This window comes from Varanus komodoensis, unplaced genomic scaffold (genome assembly GCF_004798865.1).
Source record: "Varanus komodoensis strain SLA01 unplaced genomic scaffold, ASM479886v1 scaffold50, whole genome shotgun sequence".
Classification (NCBI taxonomy): Eukaryota; Metazoa; Chordata; class Lepidosauria; order Squamata; family Varanidae; genus Varanus; species Varanus komodoensis.
The window spans coordinates 4266900-4282332 of record NW_025336088.1 but is presented as its reverse complement, the minus strand read 5'-3'; the positions used below and the strand labels follow the sequence as shown (position 1 = coordinate 4282332).

General features: G+C 40.1%; 1 protein-coding gene across 3 annotated transcripts in view; it reads right to left on the bottom strand.

Moving 5' to 3' along the window:
* The window catches only part of WIPF2 (WAS/WASL interacting protein family member 2), a 35519-nt gene that overhangs the window by 19938 nt on the left and 148 nt on the right, over positions 1-15433 (bottom strand). The window contains exon 2 of one of the 3 annotated variants that reach the window (XM_044447029.1): positions 676-8611. The exons of 1 other annotated variant lie outside the window; for it this stretch is intronic. The gene's annotated coding sequence lies outside the window, so the exon portion shown is untranslated. Of the gene's footprint in view, positions 1-675; positions 15239-15433 lie in introns of those variants that run through there. One more of the 3 variants, XM_044447027.1, reaches the window with a different exon arrangement.

The window sequence follows — 15433 nt, the reverse complement described above, 5'->3', positions numbered from 1 at the left end:
TCTACAAGAACATCATTTACTGTTTACTTTTCTCCCCATCTACCCCACTTGTTTGTAAACCCGGTGCCTCTTTATCCAGGGTATATATTGGAGTCAAAACCTCATTAAATAAATGCCAACAAATTGTTAGATTTTTAGTCAATGGCCCAATGATCAATTGATCAATTTAGTCAATGACATTTGCATAGTAGATGCCTTTGCCAGGACTAGCTGGTATGAAAGAATTCTATGTTACCAAGACTGACTAGTTTTGTTGCCTCATAAGCTGGAGTTAATGGCCAAAACCAGTGCTAAGGGACAGGCAGCTTCTAACTTCTAGTATTTCTTGATCTGTTCTCAGGCAGCTTCCTTTTCTTGCCTGGAATATTGTCTGGAATATTAGATCCTCTCATTTAATCACAGCCCCAGATTTAAGAACATAATGTACTGTAAGCAAACATATTCAGATTGAAAGCAAGAGAAACTTTAGAAAAATATTTACACCTTCAGTTACATGCTTGACTCTACCAGTCAGACATCCTACAACCACCTGAAACCACACATAATTCTAAAATGGACTGCCACCTTACAACAGGGAAGGCAAGCTTTTTCTACATTTATCATGCTTTACAGGTACTAGTAGTTCCTCACAAATGCTTTAAAGGAAAAGAATATTGGAGGAAAATTACAACATACCTAGTTGGGAGCTTCCAAACAAGAAGCAAAAGAATAGTTCAGTTTCATCTGTTGAAGCCCAACCTGGAGCATTCTGTTTTCTTTCCTGTTCCCACATTCATCCCAACATGAGGTCATACCCTTGGGTTTACAAACATGCAGATGCATTGTTCAAGAAGTACCCGTAGTATTATGAAGACAGTATGACAGTTTCATGGCATGATCACCTGTGGAGGACAGGAAATGACTGGTACCAAGGCAGCAGGCTTTATCTAATCATGCAACCATAGGTAATTGCCAGAAAAACTACACCAAAGATTTCAGAGGTAGCAAGTACTAGTAAAAGACTAAGTAGAAACATTGTCTTTTAGCTCACTTGCTGTAGAACATAGCAATTTCTCTCTAAACACTCCTGAATCAGACAAGTGAGGGCATTCTATCTGCTTCTCCTTTCTGCTTTTAGCATATTGCTATTTCAACAAGAATTGTGTACATAGTATATTGTTGTATGTATATGCCCTAGAATCAACATCTGAGACCTTTTTCCAAGGGTGAGTTGAAGGATGGTGACAAGGGAGAGGGTCTTTTCAGCCCCTCACTTATTTAAAATGTATCCTACTTTCCTACCAAAAATGACTCTCAAGGTTTACAATCAACTTATTAAACTTGATTTGCTTAAAACCAATAAGCAAATGCATGAATACATTTGCAAGCTTAAAATCACTTGAACACAGTAAAAATCGCACACAACAATAATGGGGGGGCAGCATCCATTTACACACCAAAATCTTATTTGAATAAAGTGGCCTTTGTCTAACCTAGCCTTCCTTGGCAGGGAGCACGACAGTCAGAAAATATCCACCAAGGCAGCCCTTTTTCACATTGCCACCAAACACACCTCTGAAGGCTGAGCTCTCAAAACATGGGGGCCTTTCCTACATATTTAACGAACTGGAGTGGCTTTATAAGAAAAGGGAGTCTTTCAGGTAGCTTAGTCCCAAGCAGTTTATGTAATGTGTTCCCCTGTGAGATCTACCTAGTGGCAATATTGTCATCTTTTTGGCATGTTTATTCCCAGGCATTTGATGGACTACTTATACATTGTTTATATATAAGTTTATGGTTATCACTGATATTTCAGTTGTTTTATGGGGTGTTGTAGTTTAGTAGCTAGTTGTTTCTACTGTTTAACATGTTTATCTTTTAATTCTGTTGTAATTCTCCTTGAATCTTCTTCTGAGAAATGGATATGAGAAATCAAATAATGATAGAGGATGCTGCTTCAGGACAAGAAAGTGAATAAGGAGATCTTCCTGACCCTTCCAGCCTTCTAATGGTACAATACAAGAAAAAAGCTCTATGACATGTTAAACACTAAGCATACTTATATCCCAGTGTCCCTTCTTGTATTTTTTGTGTGCTGCATATTCACTTTATATCTTGTTAAAAGTAGATGCTATTAGAAGGCATTCCATACCACTGAGGTCAACTGTGCCAACAATGTGACTCAAAGAGAACCTCTAAACTACAAAATAGGTTGAGCATTCTCCATCCAGTCGGAAGAACCATTCACTAACAGCACTTTGTTCTAGTCTGGCTTGATCTTCAGTGTATTATCCCAGTGCAGCCCAAACTAGCAAGTTCACTACTAGGCCCCAAACTAGTATATCCACAACCTCACTTCATGACTCTGAAAAGAAATAGATCTGCATGTCTTCAGCATACCAATGACAACACAACTCAAAACTCTTGAATCCACTCAATGGTTTCATGCAAATATTAAATAGCTTGGAGGAGAGAACTAACCTCTGCAGGGTATCCAAGGGACTAAGCAATATCCCACAAGCACCACATTCCACAGCCAACCAGCCATATAGGAGCAAAGCTACTGTAATGCAGTACTTTTGCCTTCCAACTGAGGAAGCTGCCCAGAAGGATACCACGGTCAATGGTACTGAAAGCAGCTAAGAGATCAAGGAGAATCAACAGGGTCACATTCTTTGTCCTTCTTCCAACACAGATCATCATACATGGTCAAATCTATTGCTGTGTCAAATTCTTGCCTGAACCATGCATGAAATGGATCCTGATAATCAGTCTAATCCAAGAGCATCTGAAGCTGGTTGACAACTACCAGGGAGCAGACCTCAAGATGAAAATTAAGTTGTGGCAGATTTTTGTGTTCATAGTTATGGGACCCTTACCTGAAACACTGGACAAGTTGTACTTTATTTTTAATTGAAGTATAAGCCCTTGCAGGTGACACTGTCTACTTATAAGACAACTGAGAAGGCAATACATAATGTATAATCAAGGACAGAAAAACAAGTCAAGGATTGAAAAGCAACAGAAATTGGCATAATGCAATAAACAAACCAAGAAGCTGTTCTTGATTCAGAGTTCAGTTATGCCCATGAAGTTGCCTTATGCATGCTACTTTCCTATAACCTCAGCCCCAGTAATCTCCATATGTAATAAGGAAATAATAATGGAAAATGTCTTGCAGAATTCTTATGAGTTTTACTAAGGAAATAGGAATTAGTTTTAGCATTTAGGAAAAGCACTATATAGGTACTAAATATTTATTTATTTATTAGAACATTTCTATGCCGCCCCTTGTTGAAGCCTCGGGGCGGCTTACAACACAATATATACACACAGTTTACATAGCAATTCCCATACTTTGCTCAATGGCAGTCGAAAAGGGACTGAGGGGTTCCTGCCCACAACTTGAATGTTCAGCTTTAGAAGCTTTTCCTAATACTATGTTCTGCACGGGTACAAAGGCCCCATGTGTGTGATGCAAGAGACCAGGAAGTACACCACCATATATACCACAGAGCATCATAGTAAGACTCGCGTATAATCCTTATTTGAGCTTTAATATTTATATAGTTCTTCAAAGTATTCCATGCACTTCACATACATTCCCAGTAAGCCTCACAACAGCCTTCTGTTGCAAATTGGGGGATGAGAGCAAGTGGTTTGCCTAGGACAACCTATTAAGTTTCTGGTCGGGACTGGTATGTAGGCCTGCTTCCTAACCACACTGCTCCATCAGCTCTCAAGATGCCTCAGGTTTTGGTGCACCTCTGCACAACAGGCACACTGTAAGTCTATGCTATGCCTCCAAAAGTTCTTAAGACAATAACCTAAATACTGTTGAAGGTGCCATGGACGACCACATACATATTCCACACTATAAAGCCACCACTAGCTTGCTGTTTTTTCTCCTTTGCTGCAGGAATGCAACTGTGGAAACAGAGGTTATTTAATCATAACAGATGTCTTGGTTCATTAACTTCCCAGAAACACAGTGAGCCAGATATAATCACCATCATTATTGCAAAGACAAAATGCTGGTTCTCTCTAGCCAGTGTCTACAACATCGACAATTACTATTCCAGTGATAGTTGCCTTGTGCATGCCTCATACATCTAAAACAACCTGAGGAAAAATACTCACTTCCACCATGCAATTCCTTGGGAATGGCAGCGGCAATATAGCAATGTATGCAGCTAGCAGTGCACTGCATTCAACATGGTGCAAAACTATAGCAGCTGCAGACAGGGCTCATCTTTCTTCTAGTCTTGAAAACTTGATAGTTCTTTAAAGTTAGAAGAGCAAGTCACATAAGCAGCCTTCATAAAGCATTACTAGCTGAAGGACTGATAGGATGCTGACATTTTTAACAGGTTTAAAGCTTAGCAACATTTACTATAGACATTTGCATGCAGTCCTTCAAATCGATTTCTAAGTAAAGCCCTGTTAAAGATGCCCCATGTTCTGTCCAGAAAGGAGGCACAGCACAAAGGAAAAATAGTCAAATGACATAATGTCCCTGGTTAATACCTCACCTCTTCCATGAGCCGGTTAGCTGGCCATGGCCTCAGCCTCTCTAGGGCTTAGCAAGCAATCTATAATTTGAACAAAATATTGACTTACAGAATTGTTGCAAGAATTACAATTAGCATGATAATGTACTTGAAGCGTTTTAAACACTCTGGCATGCTATATAATTACCAGTCAGGACGGCCAAAGAGTCTAAAGTGCTACATTTGGGTTGCACTCTCTCCTGAAGGCATGGGTTTGAGTACCACGTCTAGAAAAAGAGTTATACTTTTACATTGCGCTAGCATGTTGAGTTACCTTTGCTAAGATGGAAAGGTGCAAACCTGCAACCAGATGGGTGACCATGTGTGGAAGCCAAGCAGGGGGCTGGATGTGATGGCCTTACAGGCTCCTCCCAACTCTACTACTATTCTATTCTATTTTCAACTGAAGAAAGCACATCTCTGAAAAGACCATAGTTAAGCTGCCTTTTGCTTTCATTAAAATGCTACATTCTTGTTTATTGTAGCTGTGTGTTTATTTATACGCTCATTCACACTCACAATCCATGTTTGAGGCAACTTATGAAATCCAAGACAACTACAAAACATCTAAGCCTAAAAGCTAACAGCAGTTACAACTTGGACTGTCCACACAGTGACTGGGCCTACACAATGTGACAAACCATTGTGGATAACTAGCCACATGGGGCTGTTAACACAAATATGTGAACCCAGACCACTTCTCACAGGGTAGTTTGTTTGTGGCCAATAAGCCACTCTGACAACCCTTGCCTTGTTGTTGGGTGTGTTGTACTCATGAAGGGTAGCTCACTGTCCAAGTTCAGGTTATCAACCCCACCATGGGCTGCAGGAAGTGCAGCTGTTCGGCAAGAACTAGTAACCGCCTCTCGAGCACTTGCTGAGTTTTTCCAAGTCACCGCTGCTGGGAGTCGCCCCACTAGTATTTAAGTGGCACAGTGAAGCAGTCACCACAGGCTCAGTGTTTTCCATTGCAATTGTAAACCCCTTTTCACTCACTGCATCTTTGTTCTTCCTTTTCCCTATTTTCCAGTGATTTCTTTCTGTGATCTTTGAAGTAGAAGCCCCTCCAGAATGCCCAAGCAAAACACTGGAGGAGCCATCACATTAAATCACAAGAAATTTGCACAAATATGTTAGTTTTTAAAGAAGTTCAGCCAGTCCAAAACAAGTGTGGAGGTACATACAGGTGAGAATCCAAAATGGAAAGCCTCAGCTAGGCACTATCATGGGAGATATCAGCTACATGGACACTAAACCAGAGAGACTACACTTATTTTTTTCCTTTGACATCTCTTGATAACAAGGAAACAAAAAGGGGGTGATCATTGTAGTCCGCATATAAGGATTTGTGATCACAGGGGGCGTACTACTGGTTGTTCTACAAACAACCAATCCCCCGTTAGTTATTTGTAGGGCACCTTACCTTGACATTCACACCTACCCAATGGTTTTGATATAAGTGCTACCCATTTCAACTGGAAATCCCCCAAAGGTCTCAAGAATCCATGAGGATCCAACAGCTTCTGGAGCTGAATCATTCCAATCAGTCCATCAACCTTGCAAACAGGAATGCTCATTGAAAGCCTAAGCTTCACTGGGTAGTGATCTGCCAATAACAAGAGAGTTACCAAGTCCCCCTCAGTCATTCTACCCAGTCACAAGCAAACATATGTAATCTGCCACAAATTTGGATCAATTTTGGGATAATCCAACAGTAAGCACAGTAGCATAGAAGTCTTGAGTCATCTTAGATACATGCTGCTAAGAAAAACCTTGCTAGTGCTCACCACCACTTCCACCAGCTCTGGCAGGGAGATCATCAGAGAGGTACATTAACAGATTCCCCAATCTCCCTCGTGCTCAACACCAGGCACAACATTCAGACTCAGGTCTTGATCAGACAGGAATTCTGGCAAGGTATAAGATATCCTTATAAGAACACAGCAACTTCCAAATTGTGAGATAAAGCACTCCAGGATGAGTCTGTTATAGGAGGCAGGACCTCAAGGGAAGCGTGCACATTAGTTTGACTATGCCAAGTAGGGCATTATTGTGCCTTAAATTAAATCAGCTTGTGACACAAAGGGATGTTTGCTTGGATTGGCAGCTTTGGCATATGTTAGGAAAGCTGCCGCATGAACACACAAGGGCTATCAAGCACAGTCTGGTGAAGGTTAATTGAGGACTCTGGACACAGCACCAAGTACCGTGGCATTTTGTCAAAAGCACCCTAAATAAATCTAGGGTAAATGTAAAGGGACAGGCATTCCAAGGAAACAGAGATTCTCAGATGTGACTTTTCTCTCTCAAAATTTAGTGTTATTAACTTCCTCTCTACCTCTTGCATAAAATGTTAGAGAAAAAGGAAAGATCAAAGGCATTGCCTGACAACACAATCAGTTCTAATATTTTTGCCAACTCAAGCCCCTCCAAGCAGAGGTTTCCATAGTAGCAGACAGTTTTACATTAAGTCACTATCCAAGGTCTTCATGAAATCTAGAGAAAAGGAAAAGGTTCAGAAAGGTTTATAATCTAGCCATTGTAACTTTTACACTACGCTTGGTAGTATTTGTAAAAACATAAACAGTGCTTGATTTTTCTGCAGAGAATTTTTGGATATATGCATATTATTACTGTTCACATGTTCTTTACTGTTTTTGTATTTAAAAAAAATCCATTCAACCCATGATTTGGGGACACAGCTGCTTCAGGTAGACCCAGTGGTAGATGGAGCTCATGGTATTGAAGGACTTCATTGCAGTCTTATCCTCTCCTCTGTGGCAGAGCCCTCCTCAGGTAGGAGGTTATCCAACAGTAAAACAAACCGGGCACTCAGAAGGAGTAGGGAGGTAGCAATCATCAAGGCACCGAGCCTTGTGGGGTGGGGGACTGGACTGAACTTCTGAGGCCCAAGTTCAGTTAGGAATTCTGTCAGGAGTAAAGAGAGCCAACCCTTGTGGAGTTCAGTGTAGAGTGATGAAAAGAACACAAGCAGCCTGAAGAAGGCCTTCTCTGCCTTCCTAAGTCTTTGTTCACTCACATCCAAGCCCCCGCCTCCACCATCTGTCCCTGTTTCCCACCGGTGCCCTAAGGGCTCAAGCAGTCATTGCTACTCCCAATTGTGTACCTTCTTTTCTGTGTTCCCAGCAGTCACCATCAGGAGAAACCATACACAGGAAAGAGGTGGCTTTGGAAGAGGCAGCCTGGGGTGCGAATTGCCCTGTCTAGCATCCCTGTGGCTGGGTAGCTTGTCCCATCAACTGCCCTTGACTGGTGAGGGAAGGCAGCCTGATGATGTTGTAAGCTGCATAAAATTAGACTGCAGGCTACACACACAGTATCACAGGTTCTCCTCTCTAGCTTTACATAAGAAATGCATTCCTCCCAAAACATATCTAATATCCAGTCAATACTGGGGTTTTCCTCAGCTGTTTAGAAAGGAAGAGACCCCCTGTCAAGGGGAGGAACGAGATAATCTAATAGCATTTGTATCAAACTGCTGCAAAATTAAAGGGTGTATATTTTTTAACAGGCATGCATACTCTTTATGAATTCCTTTAAGACCTGGTCTTCATATGGAGCAGAAAAGATATAAAAAAGGAATATCTCATTTCAAATTACAGGTGGTATGGGGATCACTTTTTTTAGCATTGCCCTCCATTTGGAGCTCACTCCAAATATAAAACAGAACAGCAAAGAGGTCAGCTAGAACCACTCTCATAAGTAGACTAGTTTGCTGCTTGTATTTTGTTTTACGTGTAAAGAAACATTGAAATGGTAACTGTACCTACTGTCTGGAGTGACACAACCTGGCATATCCCTTTGTTCTGTTGCATATGTAGACCCAGCTACACCTTCCCCAGACTGCACATTTCAGAATGCGAGTGGGGGAGGAAAATCACATGTTGAATGCTCCATCAATAAAAACTTCATGTCTGTGGAAAGCTAGCATGTTCTAATCTTGTCCCTTGGATGGACCAGCTTTCAATTTAAATATACTTTTTGACGTGTAGGAGCCAACAACAATCCCTACCTGCACTATGACGTCTGAGGAGGATTGCACAGTGTGCTTTTTTCCTGAACTGAATACAAATTGAACTACATTAATGGTTATGGAACTGAAGCAATTTGAATAATGAATTACTCCCCCCCCCCGCATCTTACACAATAGGAGAGAAATGTAATCAGTTCAGGACACCCATACATTGTGCTTAACACAATTAATTAAACCCTTAAAATAAACAATGCAAGACATATGTTTACATTATCTCACTGACACCATTTACTCAATGTATTCAGACATTATTGAACACTCAGGCTAGGAAAACCACAATGTACTCTTCATTCTCTAGGATTGGGTATAATATTAAACTTTCTACACTGATTAAAACTGGTGCTATCAAGATGATCTAGATATCATTAATCTATGAAACCACCCACTCCACCAAGAAGAGGACAATTGATTTTGTCTTGTGACCTGCTTTTCTGCCATGCAAAACCTTACAATGTAATAAAGCTGTTCAGTGACTCAGAGGTACTCTTTCCCCACCTGTGATTAAATAGCTCCATAACCAAAAATGACAGACCACCACATCCAATCCAATCCATGTTGCACTAAAATCTTGGTGAAACCTTCCTGAGGAATAAAACCTCAGACTTTACCATTATACAGACCTCTCTTGCAGCAAAATAAAAGAAGATGTATAAAACTTTGCCTTCTGTTCCATTAAGGTAATCACAGATCTCATAAATAATCCAAATATCTTTCTTAAACTGCTAATGAAGAAGCAACAACTATGACTGAACAAAACTGATTGTGTTAATGAAGTAGAAGGGGAACTTCGATTCTAGAAATTACTATATCACGAAACTCATGATTTACCTACTGAGATTAAAAACAACATTATGACAACAACTACCCAGGAACCCCTTTCTGACGTCTTTTATCTGTTATGAAGAATTCATGTCAGGCAGTTTTATTACCTCAAAAATCAGCTCTATAAAAGAAGGCAATATTAAGGAACTCCCAGAACCATATAAGTTGACATTTTTCTTGAATCAGTATCAACTAACATTCCCCACAAGAATGAGTTACAGGCATGATCAGCATGCCTGACATACCAACTGCTCATTTGACTACTGAACTATCAAGCTTTCATCCCATACATAACTACAATACATACATGTGTACATAATTTTTTGCATAATGAGTTCCTCAGTAGGCTACATTGACCAGCTAAGGACTAGGACTGAAATGTGATGTAGAAAATTAGAAGTTTATGCAAATATTATTTATGCCCAAGAACTCTGTGAAAGATTACTTGTTTCCATTTGTACATGGGAAACTTGAGGCTAAGAAAGAAGCAATCAGGACATAAAAGGAATATCACTCCTAGCATTATAGAAACTCAAAAAAAGCACTGATACATCATTGTTCATCATATTAGTATCTTGTTAGAGTCTGAAGACTGAATCTTTATACTTAATTGCTTCTCTGACTTGTAGTCCACAATTCCATCCTACCATCTGATGAAGTAAGGTGTATCACCTAAAATCTCATTTTTTTAATCAGTGCAATCATTTTAGCTCCTTTCCAGTGTCTCACCACCTCTGACTTTTATACAATTTGATGTATTACAACCTGGAAATGAAACAGATTTAATTGGCATTGTGTGAAAGGAAAAACACTAAATTCTTCCACAATTGTACCACCTGATGTACACAAGACACTCAACAATGAAAAGGTGCAAAATATATTTATTGTGAAACAAAAGTTAAGTAGCTAAAAACAAACTGGTGCTTGTTGGTTGCATAAGTTTGCATCCCCTTGACACTTGGTAGAAGCTCCTTTGGCAGCAATCATAGCTGAAAGTCTTCTTGGGTAAGTCTCTATCACAGCTGGATCGTGCAGCATTTGCCCATTCTTCCTGGCAAAACTGCTCCAGCTCTGTCATGTTGTCAGAGGGACTATTGGTAAACAGCAATTTTCCATTCTTGTCACAGATTCTCAATTGGACTGAGACTTGGCATATGTCTGTCATTCAGATTCTTATTCGAAACAATTATAGTGTTACTTTGGCTGTACATTTATAGTCATTGTCCTGCTGGGTTGTGAAACTCCACCACAGTTCTAGGTCCCTTTCAGGATTTCCTCTAGATCTTGCCCTCAAACCCAGTCTTTGCTGAGGAAAAATATTCCCACTGTCATGTTTTACCATGGGCATCGTGTGTTCAGGGCAACAAACCCTGTTGGCTTTGTACCACACATGGCATTTTAAAGTAAGACCAAAAGTTCAAATTTGGTTTCATTAGATGAGAGAAGCTTTCCCACAATTCTACTGTGTTTTCCACGTGCCTTTTTGCAAACTCCAAATGTGGTTTGATATGGGTTTGTTTCAGCAATGGCTTTCTTACCACTGTCCTTCCATAAAGCCCAGCTTTGTTTAATAATTGTCCCATAGACAGTTTCTCCAACCTTAGTTGCAGATCTCTTCAGCTCTTCCAGAATTACCACATGACCTCATGGTTGCTTTTTTGACTAAGGCCCTCCTTACCCTGTCACTAAGCTTTTGTGGTTGAGCCATGTTCATTCCACTTTAGAATCATGGGATTAATAGTGCTTCAAGGGTTGTTTTTAGTTCAGAATAGTTTTTAATAACCCAGGCCTAAGTCATGCTTCAGAGTTATTTTTTTCAGAATTATTTTGACAGCTCCTTGGTCATCATGATACTGTTTGTTTAGATTTGCTCTCCAACAAACTCTGGGACCTTCCAGAAACTGTTATATTTAATCTGAATTCATGTAGCATTGGAACTGCACATACATACACTCCGGCTACTTACAGTATTGCAGATGCAGTAGGTTACACCGGAGATAATTTAGGCATATCAAAGCAAAGGCGGTGAATACTTGTGACACAAATGCCAGTTTATTTGTGTCACAATAAAACTGTCTTCCATGTGTTGAGTATCTTGTGTACTTCAAGTGGTAGGAATGCCAATGAAATAAATTTGGATTTCAGTTTGTCACACAGCAATATGTAGAAAAGTCAGGATGGTAAATAATAGCACAAGGCACTGTAAGTACATTCAAACTCTGAATCTGTGCAATGGCAGAGAAGATTTCTGGCAAAAAAAAAAAAAATGTAGGTGCAAGACAAGGGAGTAGCAGTTTGGAAAGAACATGAAGAGACAACTCCCCAAAAGGCAGGAAGATGTTGTTTCACCTGACAAGTGGTACATCTGCCATTTTCTTTCATAGTATTTTCAGTATCCATGGATGGTTGCTTGCCCTAGATAAATAACTAGCAGCAGGAGGCTTAGTTAAAAAATGTCCCTCTCAAGGTGGTTGCGAACAATATGAGGACTGTTAAAACACTTAAGCAACCTTAAAATGCTATCAGAAATGATTGGAATAAGTAATACTACTAATTGCTCAATCTGTGATAAGGGAGCAGTATATTCTTGTTTTCTGGTATCTGGGAACACTCATATTGTAGTGACATAGTATTTGAAGTTTTTTTTTAATCCCAGGGCATCCTCCCAAAATATTCCACAAAGTAGATTTGTTTCCATCTTGTACATGAGAAACTGTCAATAAGGGAAAGTGGCTTGCTCAAGCTACCTAATCAGTGAGCAAGCAAGGACTTAAACACAGATTTTCCAATTCTTGAAATACTTAAGACATCCACAGTTGAAGCTCCAATCCCATAAGACATGCTTAAGAGACTAAAGCCTGAACAAATTCCAAGAACCTTTGGGCTGACTTTTAGTCAGGCAAAGAGGTAAGATTTCTTTTTAACTGCAGCAAGCTAACCCAATTAGAATCTTGCAGCATCTTGAAAACTAACAACATTGTTGCATTAATTTTCCCATGTTACAAATCTATAGTATGAATTATGTTCTAGTATCACTGGTTTAAACAGCATCCCTGTTTGATGGCTTCACTTGTTTTTGTACAGCAAGACAGTTATAAGATAATGATGTGGTTGTGGCAGATACATATTAAGTACAGCTAGGTAGGTTGCTACAATCTCTTATGAATACTCAACATCCCTGCTGAGGAATTCATCAACTCCCGTTCTGTTGTACATGCACATAATACAGCACACAAATTAACTCAACCTTTTTTAATACAGTAATTTGAGGTGCGATACTTTCTGAAGAAAATATTTCATTTCTAAAAATGTGCTGTTTTATAATACCAGTTAATAATTATTTGATTGATTGTATTTATACACCACCTTTTTTCCTTTCAAGGAACTTAAGGCAGCTTACATCATTCTCTTCCTCTCAATCTTATCTTCACAAGAACACTTCTATGAGGTAGGTTGGGCTGAGAGTCTGTGACTGGCCCATAGTCACCCAGTGAGCTCCACGGCTGAGCGGGAACCAGAATCTAGACCACCTGAATCCCAGTCCTGCATTCTTAATCACTACACCACTCTAGTACCATTAAGAATGGCTACAAACCCATTGAGAAGTTTCTAGTTTGTAAGTAATATATTTGAGGCAACAATCTTTGGAAAGCAAATTTATAAGCATTAGATATGCATGGAAAGTTCAGCTAGATTAGTTTAAACTATTTAATTTATGGTTATCTATAAATCTGTAATCAATATTCCTATTTTACAGACATGTAAAATGGAGTCTGAGAGAGGTTTGTCAATTATCATCTGGTCAGAGGTCCTTTAAGCATTAGTTTAACGAGTTGAGTTTTCATAAATAGCTCCTAAATGAACAAAATAATGTTTAAATGATCCAACCAGATAGATGAAGTGCAAAAGTATAGGGCTTTCCTGCACTGTTTATATTCCCTCCCAGTGGGGTGCTGGTTATCAAGCACACAATCAGTAATATGATTAGTTTGATGCCCTTCTCTTCCTTTGCTTTACTGACTACTATGATCAATGCAAGAAACAAAAAGGACCACCAGTTTCTCTGTACAGTAGGTGATGCTGGACAGTAGGATAAGGGAAGCACACATTCAAGACTTCAGCACATGGCTAAGACACATTCGACTGATATAAGGGGACATAAAAAGGTAAAGGTTTCTCCTTGACATTAAGTCCAGTCATGCCTGACTCTAGGGGGTGGTGCTCATCTCCGTTTCCTAGCCGAGGAAGCCAGCATTTGTCAGCAGACAGTCTCCGTGGACATGCGGCCGGCATGACTAAACACCAAAGTGCACAGAACGCTGTTACCTGCCCACCCAAGTGGTACCTTTTTATCTACTTGCATTTGCATGCTTTTGAACTGCACTTAAATTAGATAAAGAACTGGAATGATGTGGCAATGGGAATTTAGAATCCTAAAACTGGAATCAGGACACAACTCTGCTTTCCAGTAGGTCCTTTCCACAACAATGTTCTTAAATGCATCCCTGAGTGATGGCTGAGACATAAAAATATCCCTCTAAGGTCACAGTCTGTAATGATTGTACTTTGCTATAAAATGATAATTGGACACTACATGCACAGTGAAAGTCATACATTTCAGAGGATAAGACTGAAGCAATTTGAAAACAAAGGTGGCATATCTCAAACTACAATAGAAACTTATCTATTTGAAATATATGGAAGCTGAACTATTGTAACATGTCCGACGTCTTCCAACCATTTAAAGCTGATTTGGAACCAAATTGATAGCTATTGTTTTACCCCATCAAGACTCTCTGGGGAACAGGCAGAACAAGATGCTCAGAAATAAGAATTCGAGCAAAAAGGAGCTCCGTGGAAACAGCTGTAAGAATCATACTATTGTTCTGCTGAGTGTGGCAGCTGCCTTGCTGAATCTTCCGTCCCACTTACTGCAAGTATTTTTGCTTGACAAGTCATTTCACACCTTCCACTCCCAAAGTGCTGGAGTTTAAAAAGCTGTACCATTTAGTGAACAAATATCACAATCAGACATAGCTGATAACACTCTAAGGAAAGCACTTAAGGAAGGCAAGCTTGGCCTCTACCTGAGGAAGGGTGTGTGCCCAGTTGCTTAATTAATCTGATACTATACCTAGACTGAAAGAGAAATAAAAAGGAGCTACACCTACAGCAGTCAGAAGGGCAGTGGCACCTGAATATGAAAGGCCAACCAACACAAAGACTTCCCTTCTTGAAAGAGTGAAGGAAGTTAGAGGACACAAATGAGACCCTAATGGCATTTCACCTTTATTCCCACTCACCTTCAGGGCATCACTCAACTCAGTCCTAAACTGCCACACAATTACTGATTCTCTTCACCCATCCACTTTTCTGTCCTTAGATCACAAACAAAATCTCTGGTGTCACAACATATCCCTTCTTCGAAAAGCAACTGTTTGCCACCACCATCCCTCTTGAGGGCTAATTCCACTTGATCTACTACTTCCATAAACATCGACACACGTGTACTTCAATATCCCTAGTCTATCACTCAAGTTTCTATACAAGACCCATTCCCCTATCCCCAACACTTAATTCAACGCTTCTGCATTAAAACAGATATTTTCCCCTCGATCTTTACCGCATTCCACAAGCCCCAAATCATCACTCTTTCTACCATACTCACCCGAATCCTAGCACAATCTGAAAACCTTTTTCACAATATCAGAAACAAGCATCTTCCTACCTTCAATAATCTCCGGTACCACCCATCTCACCCAATGCACCACCATACCTCACCTCTTTACTAAAGCTTCGTACCCGCCTTCAACACCCCTTCCTCAAATACCCACCCGGTTCCTTTAAAGCTCTTTCTGTTTCAGACGGTGCACCCCTTAGCACTTATCTGTCCCCCAACCCCGCCCTTACTCGCCCACTCCCCAGCCTGATGTCCCCTGACATCCAGAGAGACGCAGGTCAAGTGACAAGCCCCTCCGCCAAACGTTTTTCTCTTCCCTTCTCACAAAGCAAAGATTCCCAGGAGACA